At 39.4% G+C, this 15,291-nt stretch overlaps 2 protein-coding genes across 4 annotated transcripts in view; one reads left to right on the top strand and one right to left on the bottom strand.

Moving 5' to 3' along the window:
* Ecm2 (extracellular matrix protein 2) overlaps positions 1–6,167 on the bottom strand; it is a 34,190-nt gene extending 28,023 nt beyond the window's left edge. Inside the window, exon 1 of one of the 2 annotated variants that reach the window (XM_076573306.1) lies at positions 5,976–6,167. The gene's annotated coding sequence lies outside the window, so the exon portion shown is untranslated. The remainder of the gene's footprint in view (positions 1–5,975) is intronic. The other variant, XM_006992274.4, reaches the window with a different exon arrangement.
* The window catches only part of Cenpp (centromere protein P), a 210,215-nt gene that overhangs the window by 164,456 nt on the left and 30,468 nt on the right, over positions 1–15,291 (top strand). The gene's annotated exons all lie outside the window — the stretch shown is intronic.

Here is a 15,291-nt window from a genome sequence, read left to right as displayed (position 1 = left end):
TATATTTTTTCATAAGTTCTTTGAATGTTAATGCTGTCTGACAATCTGTATTTGATAGGAGCATGAAATCTCTTTATAGTTAGTGTTAGACTTTTACTGCTTTCTCAGCAATGCAAGAGCCAGCATGGCTTTCATCCAGTTTCCCCATTCTGGCATAAAAGCTGTTTTCATCTCATGCTTCCTTCTCTATATATGCTAAACATAGCGTATCAATAGATTATCATGAAAAGGTGGTTTTATTTTTCAGGCTGGCAAAAGCACTAAGTGAATAAAGGTGTTTGCCATCAAGCGTGATAACAGAAGTTTGATCACAGGAATTCACATAATGGAAGGCGAGCACTGACTCCCCGAAGTTGTCTTCTGACCTTCACACCATTGCAAACATGTACAAACACAATAAACAATAAATGTAAACAAGAAGATTGTTGTCATTGCTCTGTATCAAAAAACCATTTAGATCAGGCTTTTTGAGTCTCTTCACTTATTAAGATTTGGGCCCAGATTACTCTCTTTTGAGGACTGTGTGTTGTAGGGTGTTTAACAGCATTCCTGGCCTCTTTCACTAGCATGTTCTCATGACAAACAAGACCACTTTCAGATTTTACCAAATGACCTGCTCCTCATCTGAGAGCCACTTCCTTAGATTCCGCTAAACACTTACCCTTCTTCTTTTCATCCTTTCCTGTGTCTCCAGACCTTTATTCGGATTTTCCTTCTCATTCAAAAAATGTCTTATAGTAATTCATTTTGTAAAGTTCTATTAAAGATCGACTCTTCAACTGAAAATGCTTTTATACTAACTTAGTTCTGAAAGTACATGTTTGCCGGATAGATTTTGAGGTTAATAGTGGTTAACATTTTTAAGATACCATTTCTATCTGTTTGTTTGTATTGATTCTACTTTTCGTTTTGTTTCGTTTTGAAACAAGGTTTCGTGGAGTCCGGGCTGGCCTCAAACTTAATGTATAATCATGGATGACCTTGAATTTCTAGTCCTTTTGCCTACACTTCCACAAGATCACCATGACTTCCTTTGTTGGTTCAATTGAGAATTCATAACTCAATCAAACTACTTCCTTAAAAATAGCTTTTTTTCTGACTGTTTTCTGGATGTTCTCTTTAGCTTTCAGAGGTTTACTCTGATGCATGTAGAAAGTATGATTCTCTTAATTCTATTATATTTGGGATTCATGATACATTCTGAATTCATGCTGGATTTGTTTGTTTGTTTGAGATAGGTTTTCTCTGTGTAGCCCTGGCTGTCCTGGAAGTCACTCTGTAGACCAGGCTGGCCTAGAACTCACAGAGATCTGCCTGTCTCTACTTCCCAAGTGATTAAAGAAATTCGCCACCACTGCCCAACTGCATGCTGGATTATTACTTTTTTTTTTTATCAAATTTGGGTAATTTTTGTTTTGTTTGTTGTTTTAAGCCCTCATCTCTTTATGTACTTTATTTAGTACTCTACCCTTAAGAACTACAGTCATTTGTGCAATAGCTTTTTCGTTGTGTCTTCCACATCACTCTTGTTTGTATTCTTGTTCTTCTGTTTGAAACATGATTCATCCTCACAAGTCTAAGTGATCTGCCTTATTAATACTCTCTTTAGCTGTGGCTTATGCATTATTAAATTCATCTGTTGGCCTCTTTGTTTCTTTTATTGTATTTCTTAGTTTTCAGTAAACTATTTTTATTTTCAATTCTATATTACAATTTTTAATTTCATATTCTACTCTGTGTACATTTAAGCATGTTTGTGTTAAAGTCTGTCTGAAGATCAGGTTTTCTGAGCCCTCTTTTTTTTCTTTTTTTTTATATATATATATATTTTATTTTACAATACCATTCAGTTCTACATATCAGCCATGGGTTCCCCTATTCTCCCCCCTCCTACCTCCTCCCCTTACTCCCAGCCTACCCCCCATTCCCACCTCCTCCAGGACAAGTCCTCCCCCGAGGACTGCGATCAACCTGGTAGACTCAGTCCAGGGAGGTCCAGTCCCTTCCTCCCAGACTGAGCCAAGTGTCCCTGCATAAGCTCCAGGTTTCAAACAGCCAACTCATGCAATGAGCACAGGACTTGGTCTCACTGCCTAGTTGCCTCCCAAACTGATCAAGCCAATCAACTGTCTCACCTATTCAGAGGGCCTGATCCAGCTGGGAGCCCCTCAGCCTTTGGTTCATAGTTCATGTGTTTCCATTCATTTGGCTATTTTTTTTTCAATAATTGAGTAAAACTGAAATTTATTATAAGCCACAGTCGTCCTAGGGACCTCCATGCTATATATATAGCCTCTATGATTCTATGGGTTGTGGTCTGATTGTTCTTTATTTTATATCTAGAATCCACCTATGAGTGAGTACATACCATGACTGTCTTTCTGGGTTTGGGTTACCTCACTCAGGATGATTTTTTTCTAGTTCCATCCATTTGCCTGCAAATTTCATGCTTTCATTGTTTTTCTCTGCTGAGGAGTACTCCATTGTGTATATGTACCACATTTTTTTCATCCATTCTTCCGTTGACGGGCATCTAGGTTGTTTCCAGGTTCTGGCTATTACAAATAGTGCTGCTATGAACATAGCTGAGCATGTATCTTTATGGTATGAATCAGCATTCCTTGGGTATATGCCCAAGAGTGGGATGGCTGGGTCTTGAGGTAGTTCGATTCCTAATTTTCTGAGAAACTGCCATACTGATTTCCACAGTGGTTGTACAAGTTTACATTCCCACCAACAGTGGAGGAGTGTTCCCTTTGCTCCACATCCTCTCCAACATTGGTTGTCATTGGTGTTTTTGATCGTAGCCATTCTAACAGGTGTAAGGTGTATCTCAGAGTCGTTTTGATTTGCATTTCTCTGATGATTAAGGATGTTGAGCATTTCTTTAAATGTCTTTCAGCCATTTGTAGTTCTTGTTTTGTGAATTCTCTGTTTAGCTCTTTAGCCCATTTTTTAATTGGACTGTTCAGTACTTTGATGTCTAGTTTCTTGAGTTCTTTATATATTGTGGAGATCAATCCTCTGTCAGATGTGGGGTTGGTGAAGATCTTTTCCCATTCTGTTGGCTGTCTTTTTGTCTTATTGACTGTGTCTTTTGCCCTGCAAAAGCTTCTGAGCCCTCTTTTTGTCTGTACCTATCATCTGTTCTTAGAACTTCAGCCATGTTCTTCCACCTCTTCCTTTGTCTGATGCCTTTTGAATTCATGCCAGACATTATATAAACACTCATGAAATGGTAGGGTCTGGGATGATGTGTTTTCTGTCTAAAGATTTTTCACATGTTGAGTGTGGTGTTGCAGACACCGTCATTAATGTGGAGTGATTTGAAGCCGGCCATCACTGTATCCAGTGTCTTCACACTGTGGGTCTTGTTTTGCTAATGTCACCAGCACCAATCTCATCCCCTACTGCTGGCTCTGGTCTTTGTTCTGTTTCTCTCCGGCCTCCTGAAGCTATTTTAAAGCTCTGTTAAGCTCTCAGCCACCTCTTCTGGAATCCACAGATGTTTCCAGAAGCAAAGCAGTTTCAGACCTGAGACAGTCTGGGTTTCAGTCTTATTCCAAATACTGGCTCTGTTGTTTTTCTCATCTTCCTATTTGTTCTCAGCAGATGAGTAGATCTGTTTTCCTTGCCAGAGGAAGCGCCTTCAGATTCCTTTTGTTCTTTGCAGAAATACAGATTTTTTTTCTCTTAGACATGGTAAAAATTTGTGAATCTTAAATGTCTAAAATATCTTGTTTGGTTGAAACTAGAATTATAGCTTCAAAATCATTTTTCCTTGAATACTTTTCAGATAATGGCTCATTATTTTCCTTCTCTCAGAGTTTGTTTTCCTTTTGTTTTGCTATGATACAGGGTCTTGCTATATAGTGTGGCTAGCCTAGAGCTAACAATGTAGACTAGGCTGACCTTGAACTTGTGGTAGTCCTCCTGCCATGGCCTCCAAGTGTTAGAATTACAGGTGTGAGCTACCACACCCAACTTGTTCCTTTCTTGCAATATTGTGGAGAAGTGAATTCAATTCTCATTTCTTTGTAGGAAGCATTTTCAGTCTATCTTCAGTGGAAATGCTCTATTTTTAGTATGTCTTTAGCATTTGTAAGATTTGCTGTGAGGAATAAATTATTGATATTTCCTTCTTGAAATTCTTTCAACCTTAAAACTTCCTTCTCTGATGAACTCTCTGTGCTTCCCATGCTTATTCATAGACGTATCCCACCCATCCTCCATTCCTCCCCCAACATTAGGAATGAAGGAATGAAGCCTGGAGCATTAGGGATGCCAGCCAAGCACCACTGAGCTACAGCCCAGCCCCATTCTCCATCTTTAAATTATCCCTGTCTTCTCTTGAATGACTCCCCAGTTTTGCCTGATAAGGAGCTCTTGCTTCCCAGTGTGTATACACACACACACACATACACACACACACACACACACACACTCACTCAAGCTTTTTACTAGCATATCTTCTATTATTTCTAGGAACCTCAGAGACAAGAAGGCACAATGTATATCTGGCTTCCCCTCTTGAATCTCAGTAGTTCTTTTGTAGCTTCATCTGATAAAATCTTCTAAACCAGGATTCACCTGGTTTCACCCACGTGGACTTGCCCGTGAATCATCTGAACTCTGCAGATAGCAAAGTCAGAGATGTCTTCATGTCAACTCCAGCATCAAACTTTTGTCCAGGGTATTTGTATAAGATCTCTGGTCATTTGAAAATCATTACTATAGGTCATTAAAATTAAATCATGTTTAAAGTTTTATGATCTGCTTTAGTTTCAGAAAAACTAGTTTGCAGAATGTAAAGAAGGAACAAGGTTATTGGCACCTGGAGTCAACTCTTATAGTGAAGTAATGCAGGCAAGCAGGAGCAATGGCCACAATGCCGATGTCAGCCTGGGGGCAGGGAACTCTGGATTTCCTGAGTAGGGCAGTGGGCCCTGATGGACACATAGCATGAACATTCTGCATCATGTACACTGACTGTTTTTTTCTTTGATAGTCATACATGTAATATATGAGGGTCATGAAAAATCTAATTCTGGACCTGAGACTCTCTAGATAATCTCTAGGGGCCTCTGCGCAGGTGAATTGTGCCATCCCTGGGCCTTTTATAAGCTCTCACTTGTCTAGGAATTGTGTGAGTGCTGGGAGAGAGCATGTCTGCTCAGCTAGATGTCACTCTCCAGGACAGAGATCCTGAGACTACTCTCAAGTTTGTCTCCCTGTTCCAAATGAACTCATTTTTGCTTAACTCTGAAATCAAAATAGATTTGTTCAGAAGTAAATTGACAAAACTGTCTTAAACAAAATCAGGATCTAGTTTAAATAAATTTTGAGAAATAGCCCTCAATACTAACTGATATTCACTGGATTATAGAATTTTGTTTTTCATTTAATATTTTAATAAGCAACTTTATAATCATGTTTCTAGATACTCTAATCACAATATTACTTTCACCAAGTAATGCTTTTACTTTTCTGACCTTTTATGTTTATCCAAAAAATGAATATCTATAAACTCTAATTAACTTATTTTCTCTATTAAAATTTTTTCAATTGTTTTAAGTAAACTTTAAAAGTATCCATAATTTTCAGTATATCTAAGAAGCCACAAATTATCCTTCATGTGAGCAAGCCGACTTAAAGTGGAAAATGCTTTTAATTAAACATTAATGTTCCTTTAGAACTGAGAAAATTAAAGCTTCGAATCAGTTGATAATTCTACTCATCACATAATCCTAGCTAAACATATGAAAATAATTTATAATTCCTTAACATTTGAAATACTGGGGAGAAATCCCCCTGAAAAGAAAGACATAAACAAAACAAAGCATACTTGTAACTTTTCACTCTATTAATTACAGAGATACTTTCTCAAGGATTAAACATATTTGCACACAAAATACCCAGATATTAAAGCCACGCCACATGCTGTAGTAGAAACTTAAAATTTAAAACATGTTTACCTGGAAATCTAAACTAAGTAGGCTTTGCTTGGTGTCATTTAAGTCTCCCGCTGAAAATGAAACAAAACCAGAACTTTCTTTAAAAACAAAGAACAGAAGGGAATGTTGAAAAATATTAGCTGACTTCTTAGTCAGATCTAAAATAGCTGCTTCCCTTGGGGATAAATGTCTTTCAGTTCTTTGTGTGGAAAAATCAGCCAAAGAAGTAACCAGGGAAAATGGTTACCAAGGGAAATTTTTTATTTTTTTTAAAATCACAGGAAAAGTGGAAAACATCAGCAGGGAGTTGGGGCGGGGGTTGAGGAGAACATTTCCTTTGCAGGCTGAAAAGGCAGAACTAGAGTCACAAAAGTGATCTGAAACAAATTTGTGGCTTTCATAGGCTGTTTGCATGAAAATATTGCATAGATTTTGAAGTTCAAACTACCCAGCATACCACTTGAGATTTGTCAGGCTTACAGTGGCAGTGTCCTCATTCCCCTAAAGGCTGCATGAGTCTCCAGTCCTGTTAAATTGAGCAAATTTCAACTTATTAAGGAAACAAAAACTGGTCACATATTAATGTCATTAGAAATTATGTAATTTTAGTGGTTGAGTGGTGGCACATACCTATAATCCCAGCACTTAGGAGGTAGAAGCATTGGGAGTTTTAAGATTAGTCGAGGTTACATAAGGAGTTTGAGCCAGCTTAGGCTACATGAAACCCTATCTCAAAAATATTAATTTCATTTATACATATACATACATGCATACACACACATATACATACATATGCATGCATACATATTCCTGGAACTCACTATGTAGACCAGGCTGGCCTTGGACTCACAGAGGATCTACCTGTCTCTGTCTTTCAGTCCTGGGATTAAAGGTTTGCACCACCACACCTAAATAAGTTTTGTGTGTGTGTGTGTGTGTGTGTGTGTGTGTGTGTGTGTGTGTGTGTGTGTTATACATATAATATACATACATTTTTTTCTTTTTCTTTCTTTCTTTTTTTTTTTTTATTGTACAAGGGAGCGGTAAGGCTCTTCATTACCAGTTACTGAATATCAGTTTTGGAAACAAGAAAATAGTGAATAAATTCCTTTAAATTTTTTGTTGTTTTTTGTTTTTTTGACACAGGGTTTTCTCTGTGCTTCAGCTCCAGCTGTCCTGGAACTCACTCTGTAGACTAGGTGTCCTCAAATTCACCAAGATCCTGCCTCTGCCTCTCTGGTGCTGGAATTAAAGGCGTGCACCACCACCACCACCACCACCACCACTACCACCACCACCACCACCACCACCACCACCACCACCACCACCTGGCTATGCCTTTAAATTTTCTAAAGGAATTTATTTTTCAATCAAAAAGTCATTACAAGGCAAAAAGGAAAAACAAACAATTCAACTGACAAATGGACAAAAACATTAAATTAGAAGTTTGTAGACTAGGGAATTTCAGTGGTTGGTGAAAGGAAGTTTTTCAACATCAGTAAGAGTCAAGAAGTGTTCACTGAGATGTGTGCTACCACCCCCAGTATGAAATGTTGAGACAGACAGGTAGTATGAACATCATTTAAAAATAATCCAAATAACCCCCACATACTTGGTAATCATAAGTCACAGCCTGATTTGTTCTGTTGGAGGAGAATTGTGTTCATGGCATGCTGTGTGTGGCAAACAGAAATCGTTCTATAGAGGACAGCTAATAAAAAGCAGTACTGTCTGCCCGTGAATCACTTCTGGAAATGCATTATAGGAACATCTTTCCGTGCAGGGGTGTGCCTTGGGGTAGTACTTTGAAGCACTCTAACTATGGACTTTATGGAAAAACAAACAAAAAGTAACCCAGTTGTATATTCAGAACAATGTACTACAAAACTCTTTGGAAACTAAAATAACATTCATACTGGCATGTGAAGTTGTCCCCAATATACCAAGAGGAAAAGGGAAATATTCAAAACAATATATGTATTATCTTTTGATATATATAATTTTGCATCTTTCTGGAGAGCAGATTAAAAGGGATAAACAAAAATTGATAATAATATTTGTCCCTAGATGATGAAATTATAAAGATAATTCTCTATGTAATTCATTATTTTGTCAATGTTTTGTGCTTTTTATAACCAGATGAGGAAAGAATAACTATTTAAAACAGTATAAACAAAAAACCCTCTTTTTAAAAAATTTTGTGTGTGTGTTGTCTGCATGTATGTCTGTTTACTATGTGTATTCACTGCACACAGAGGCCAGAAGAGGATATCATATCCCCTAGAACTGGAATTACAGACAGGTGTAAGCCCCTCTGTGAGTGCTAGGAAACTGAACCCTGGTCTTCTGCAAGAGCAGCCACTGCTCTTCATGGCTGAGCCATCTTTCTGGCTCCTTAAACAAAAGTAACTCTTTAGAGGCATAGAGGAATAACAATAACTACCATGCTGAGATTGACATGGTTGGAAAAAAACAATTTTAAGATTTCTGAGGTCACTGCTACAGGTTTGTGGTTTAATGGATGATTACATGAGCTGCTTTTCAGAAACTGTTTTAACCACCCTAATACATGGAAAATGCTGGTGTTATGGTTTTTCCTTCTCTCTTATTATTGTAGGCATAATTATGTTCTAAAACTTGGCTACTGTAGTGCTCTGAAAGAGTATAGTGAAGACTATGCAGAAAGTGAGCATCAGCCATGCCAAAAGGGAGTAAGCCTTTCAGTCATTTATTTCACTTACCACTGAAGTCACTTAAACTGGTTAGTATTTATTGTCAACACAAACTGGAGTCACCTGGGGAGAAGGAACCTAAGTTGAAGAATTACTTCTCTAAGATTGGTCTACGGGCATGTCTTTGGGGACTTGTCTTTCATTAGTGACCGATGTGAGAAGGCCCAGCCTACCAAGGACAGCATAATCTCTGAGATGATCCTGAATTGTATATAGAAAATTAACTGAGAGAACTAGAGAGCAAGTCAATAAGTAGTTTTCCTGCATGATTTCTGCCTCTGTTCATGCTTGAGTTCCTGTCCTGACTCCCTCAGTGACAAATTGTAACCTGGAAGCATACAGTTACTTTTGGTCTTAGTGTTTATCACAGCAACAAAAAGCAAACTACAACAAAAATTGGTACCAGAAGTGGGGTGTTGCTCTGATGGGCCTGACCATGTTATTGGTGGGAGGTGGGGAGACAGTGAAGATTTTAGAACTTTGATCCAGAAAAGCTATTGAGAGCTGAGAGCTTGATGAGCTGTTCTTTGGGAGCTTGGAATGCAGAGAAACAATGCAGAGAGAAATGCTGACAACGGAGGCCATTGTGAAGTTTCAAAGGAAAGAAAACATCTTTCAGGGATGTGGTTGATATATTGTCATCTCAATAAACTTATCTGGGGGTCAGAGAACAGGACAGCCACAATATTAAACATAGAGGCTAGGCAGTGGTAGCACATGCCTTTAATCCTAGCATTCCTAACTCATTTCCAGTGAGTTCAAAGCCACACTGGAAACATCCAGGCATGGTGACTCATGCCTTTAATTCCAGGAAGTGATGGCAGAAAGGTATATAAGGTATGAAGACCAGGAACTAGGCTGGTTAAGCTTTTAGCCTTTGAGCAGCACAGTTCAGCTGAGATCCATTTGGATAAGGACTCAGAAACTTCCAGTCTGAGGAAACAGGATCAGCTGAGGAATTGTTGAGGTGAGGAAGCTGTGGCTTGTTCTGCTTCTCTGATCTTCCAGCATTCACCCCAATACCCAGCTCCAGGTTTGTTTTTATTAATAAGACCCTTTGGGATTCATGCTACACAGGAGTGTTCATATAGAATCTCTGTGGTTACTGTTTAAGTAGGGCTGAAAAAATAGCTGTGATTAACAAGAAATCAATACTACTGACGTGAAACCTTCTATGTTTTACTGGGAAACTGGTTGCTGGTTAGGCTAAAAACTTAACTGTGTTGTATAAGAGGCCAGCACCATTGAAGTAAGTGGGAAGTATTTCCTTAGGGTCAGAATAAAGAAGCCATGGTCCAACGGGAAGCCAAGACTGTACATCAAGCTGGCAGCAGAATTTGGCAAGTAATGTATAAGTCTCCCACGATACTGGTTTTGAAGGCATGAAAGGGTCACAGAGAGAAGCTAAGCTTGACACTGGGTGGCAAGGTCATTGGAGTTCCTGAAGAGAGACCAAAAGATGCCACCAGTGAAGGGACATTCTCAGTTGCAGTAGAGATCCCAGGATATTGAGGACTGTGAGATCCACCAAGAAGAGCAGCAAGTGTGGAATGGAGCTGGTCTTTGGAAGCTTGGTGTACTGTGGACAGCATAGCTGGAGAAGTGGATATGCCCAAGCCTTTTGCAGCCAAAACATCATGAGGGACTCCCAGATGTCAAGCATACAGCTACAGGATTTGAGCTATACCGACAGACTGCAGTTTTGCTTACATGTGATTTTTATTCCCTGGTTCTTCTCTTTTGGAGTAAGGAAATATTCTTTTAATGAGTAAGTACTTTTTTGTAGAAGCCCACAGTTAAGAAACTTCAGAGTGCGACTTTTAAAGTTGCACTGTATTTTATATTATGATACTAATATGAGATCTTGGTGACAAACAAAGAAATTATTAAGGCTTAAGGTGATGTGTTTGTGTACAAAGTGACAAGGAATCTACTTGTCAGATTCAGCTGTCAACTTGACAAAGCCCAGAGTTATGTGAGGAAGTCTCTGTTGGGGTGTCCTTAATCAGGTTGGCCTGTGGGCGTGCCTGTGCTGCATTTTCTTCTGTCGTTGTGTTTCAGGAGGCGCTCTCTTTTAACTTAGAGGAATGAGCATGACATATTGTTGAGTGACATACAGGAAATTACCAATGTTTATGCCTTGTGGATGTATGAGTAGATATGAAGGCTGGGATATCTGATTAAAAATTAATCACAGTTTTGTAGAGAATTTTATTGGTTATGTTATTTGATTCATAATTACTTTTTATAACTCCCGAATATTTGTCTACATAGGACAATAAGGCTATTTCTGTTTTACACATACAACAAAGCAAAACAAAAGAGCTCCTTAAATAACAACTGCTCTGATCATGTAAGTTTTCAGTCAGTCCCTTTAACTAGTAATTTAATATTTTTACACTGCTGTTTAACAAGGCAGGAAACTCGAAGGGATTTGATTCCTTCTTCATCTCTGCAGTTTCTCCCTCCTCTCAACTCCTGCCCTCCCCTCCTCTCACCTTCTGGATTTCGTCACATTGTTTTTGTTTTGTTTTGTTTTTTTCTAAAGATGGGGTCTCTATCTATATAGCCCTGGCTACCCTGAAACATACTATACAGACCAGGCTGGCCTCAAACTCTCAGAGATCAATCTACCTCTGCCTCCTGGTTACTGGGATTAAAGGTATATGCCACTATGAATGGTCATGTCCTTTTTTTAAAAAATTACATCATTCCCCTCTATGCCTTTTCCTTCCTCCAAGTCTTCGATGTCCCAACCCCTCAAATTCCTGGCTGCTTCTTTAATTTGTGTGTGTGTGTGTGTGTGTGTGTGTGTGTGTGTGTGTGTGTGTGTGTGAGAGAGAGAGAGAGAGAGAGAGAGAGAGAGAGAGAGAGAGAGAGAGAGAGATCTCCTATTTTCAGCATTTCTTAGTTGCCTATAGTTCTTGGTGTAAGGTTGAGGCCACGTGAGCTTTCTAGAGCTTTCCCTCATCCACATTAACATGTCTATCGGTGTCATCTTTGTTCAGCTCATATTTAGGCAGCCATGTTGTTGAGATTTTTGGGGGTGTAGCTTCTTACATTCTAGGATACACAATCTGACAGCAATCTCCCTGTTCTTTTGACTCTTACCATCTTTCTCTCCTCCACAATGACCCCAGAGCCTTGGGTGTAGGAGTTGTTGTAGATATATCAGTAGGGACTGTGCTCCACAATTCTGCACTTTGATCAGTTATGGTTTTCTTTAATGGCCTCCATCTGTTGTAGAAAGAAGAAAACTCTCATCTGCAGAGAAGGTGAGGACAACACGTATCTATGGGGGTAAAGACAAATGTTTAGAATATAGTTAAAGATTTTGCTGGTTTGTCAGGTGTCAGTTGTAGGTTATCCTTTAATATCCACAGCTTCACTAGCCTTAGGGTAGTTGACTGGATTTCCAGTAGCAGGCTGACTTCTATCTCATTGAGCAGGTCTTAAGTCCTATTAGAGAGCTCCTGGTTACCAGCAAGGGATGTGTGCCACTGCTGCGTGCACCCTCAGGGTTGCCATTGTTGGTCATTATTGTGATTCATAGATGTCAGAGCTGGGCAGGACTATTGATTGCTTCCCTCCTTTGGAAAGTTGCATGGCACCTTCTAGTACCAAAGAAGCTTAGTCCCCAAGGAGAAGGCTTTCAGATCAGTTCCAGCTCAGGGGCTCTGGGTCCTGGTTCTGGGTCCAAATTGCATGATGACTTCAGCAATGAGGACTTATCTTCTACTTCTGAGGGGCAACCAGGGGCAATAGCAATAACAGTGAACACATGTGATTTCACTAAATTCTTAAACCATATTACATGCTTTATTATTTTCCATTCTATAATGGAGCAAAATTAAGGTGCCACAAAAGCACAATGAGGAAACTGAATCGGGTTAAACTACCTAATGTTGGTTAAATGGGAAAGATGAGCAGCTAGTCTGATTTACTTTTCTTACAATGCTCAAGACATTATCACTGGTCAGTGCTTCCTTCCTGAGCAGCCTCTGAAGGGCATGTGAACAGCCAGCCACTCTCATCATCATTGGGTATCTACATCACAAAACTCCAGAACTGCTAATGAAAGTCAGTTCCTCGCTGCTAGGACAGATTTGACAACAGGTAGCTGCAGTCAGGACCTGAATCAGACCTAAGCCCTGTGACTTACTGAATCTACATGAGTTACATGCCCTTTCTGGCACTCAGATGGCTGATCTTTAATGCAAGGCCATTAGAGAATTCTTAGGTTGTTTCTCTCAGGCTTTATAGGGTGTGGTGTTCTTGCCTTGAAAAACAGGCAGCCCAAAGCATTCAGAATTGTTATTTTCCCTGTAATTTCCCTGCTGTAACCCCTGAAGCCCATGCTTAGTGAGGGACTGGTGAGAGAATTACACATATGGTAGTTTGAGCATTGTTGGGAATGAAGATTCTTTTCCACTGATACACTGTCTGAAGGAGATGGCTGTAAACCAGGGTGACCACAATATTTACAAAGGTATGTAATGAAAAAAGAAGGCTTTGGCAAGTAATGTAACTCCATCACTCATGGGGAGGATAAAGAGACATTCACTTGAGGTTTAATAAATCAAAACATAGTGTTTGTCCTCAGCTTCAATTTTTCCCATTACTGGTGGATGATGTCATCATTTTCATTTCCCTTAGAATCTTTTTGTGTCCAGGAAAAGAAAATTAATATTAACTGTATTTATTATCATATATTCTTATTTTATGGTGAATTTTAGTTTTAATGTTGCCATTGTCCGGCTGGATCTGCATTTTAAAAGGCCATAGTGATTGTATTGTGCTTTATGAAGCACACAGAAGGGGCAAATCTAGAAGCAGGGCACCACAGAAAAGGCTGTGGCACACTAAGGAAAGCCCTATTTGGATAAGGAGCTTAGTTCAGATGAAGCATTACTGACCAAGACAATGGCAGTGCACCAGTCACCCTATTCATCTCTAAATTAGGAGTATACACAGCAGATTCATGGCATCCTCTCATGAGTATGCAAACCTCAGCACTATTATGCAGCAATTTCCTCCCAGATAAAACCTTCAGTCCTGGAGGGGACCTTATTAAGATGCAGACTTTCCTAAGGAGAGGTGAAACACTCTATATTCCATTGTGTAAGGAAGCTCCTTAAACCTCAGAAAGTAAACAACTTCAAAGTTTAAGGAAGTCCCTGAAACTGATTGGATAACACAAAGCTTCTCCCTTTCCAAGCATGAATAAGCTATAACTAAGAGACACTGTCAGACAAGAAAAGCTGCCTGAAGAGGCTCAGACAAGCTAAGTTGCCTAGAGAGATACTCTCCACATGTCAAGTTGCCTACAGGTTCTATATTGAACTCCAAGTTTCTAGCTTTCATGAGAACTTTTGGTGAATGCAGCTGTCTTCAAGCCATTCCTGCTCCTGAAAGTAATCTCTCACCCATATTCCTAGAAGTCACCCCAGTAAAACTCACTGTGTCACCAGGAAAGGGGGGGGGAGAGAGAGAGAGAGAGAGAGAGAGAGGAGGAGGAGGAGGAGGAGGAGGAGGAGGAGGAGGAGGAGGAGGAGGAGGAGGAGGAGGAGGAGGAGGAGGAGGAGGAGAAGAAGAAGAAGAAGAAGAAGAAGAAGAAGAAGAAGAAGAAGAAGAAGAAGAAGAAGAAGAAGAAGAAGAAGAAGAAAAAGAAAAAAAAGAGAAGCTTGTGGCAGCCAAGCAGTGGTGGCGCACTCCTTTAATCCCAGCACTCAGGAGGTCAGACTGGTCCACAGAGTGAGTTCCAGGACAGCCAAGAGCTATGTAGAGATCCGGTCTCAAAAAGCAGAAAGAGAAACTATTTTGGTTATCCAGGAAAGGGAGATTCCTTTACCAAGGTTGGGGGAGTATGTGAAATTAGTGAAACTTGAGGTTTATTTGGATATAGGAAAGTGGAGGAAGAGGAATCAGGTATATGAAGCTTATCTTTTGGGTGTAATCCAACTGTATTTCAAGTTAGTTATTTACTGAGGTGACCACAGGCTAGCACAATCAGTTCTGCAGATCAAGGGAATTCTGGGCTAGAAATAAGATCCATTAGAATGTGGTAGATAGTACTGAAGCCACAAAACGGAATGAAATCATCAACCGCTGTGTATAATAAAGCTGTGAGGCAAGGTGTATTGAGAATTAGAGGAACAAAAGACTTTAAAGCTCTCCAAACTAAGTACTTGCATGCATTGTTGACAGAAATGTAAAATGATAGACTTTATTTAGACCACTTTATCAAACTCTACTAAATGCTAAGCCATTCTGCTTCTAGGAATCTATCCTACAGAAAGTTATGCACAGATATACAACAGTCTCTTATGTGGATATTTGTTTTAATATAAAGTATTAAAAACTCACAAGTAACCAAATGATTGTTGAAAAAAAGTAGATTAACTTCTATAATATATTAGAGGAATCTGGGAAACAGCGGAGTAAGAGACACCAGGAATCAGTCTTCCCACTTAGATAACAACTAAACTGACAGAATCTGTCTGATGTAACTATTTTTTGAATTCTGGAGACTATTAAAGGCTTGCAGCATCCCACAGGATGGCTAGGGTAGTAAATTGTGGTTAATTTGATCAGTTTCAGCTCTT

Source organism: Peromyscus maniculatus, chromosome 5 (genome assembly GCF_049852395.1).
Source record: "Peromyscus maniculatus bairdii isolate BWxNUB_F1_BW_parent chromosome 5, HU_Pman_BW_mat_3.1, whole genome shotgun sequence".
NCBI lineage: Eukaryota > Metazoa > Chordata > Mammalia > Rodentia > Cricetidae > Peromyscus > Peromyscus maniculatus.
Note: the sequence above shows the minus strand (reverse complement) of the source record. Positions and strands in the feature narration are given on the sequence as shown.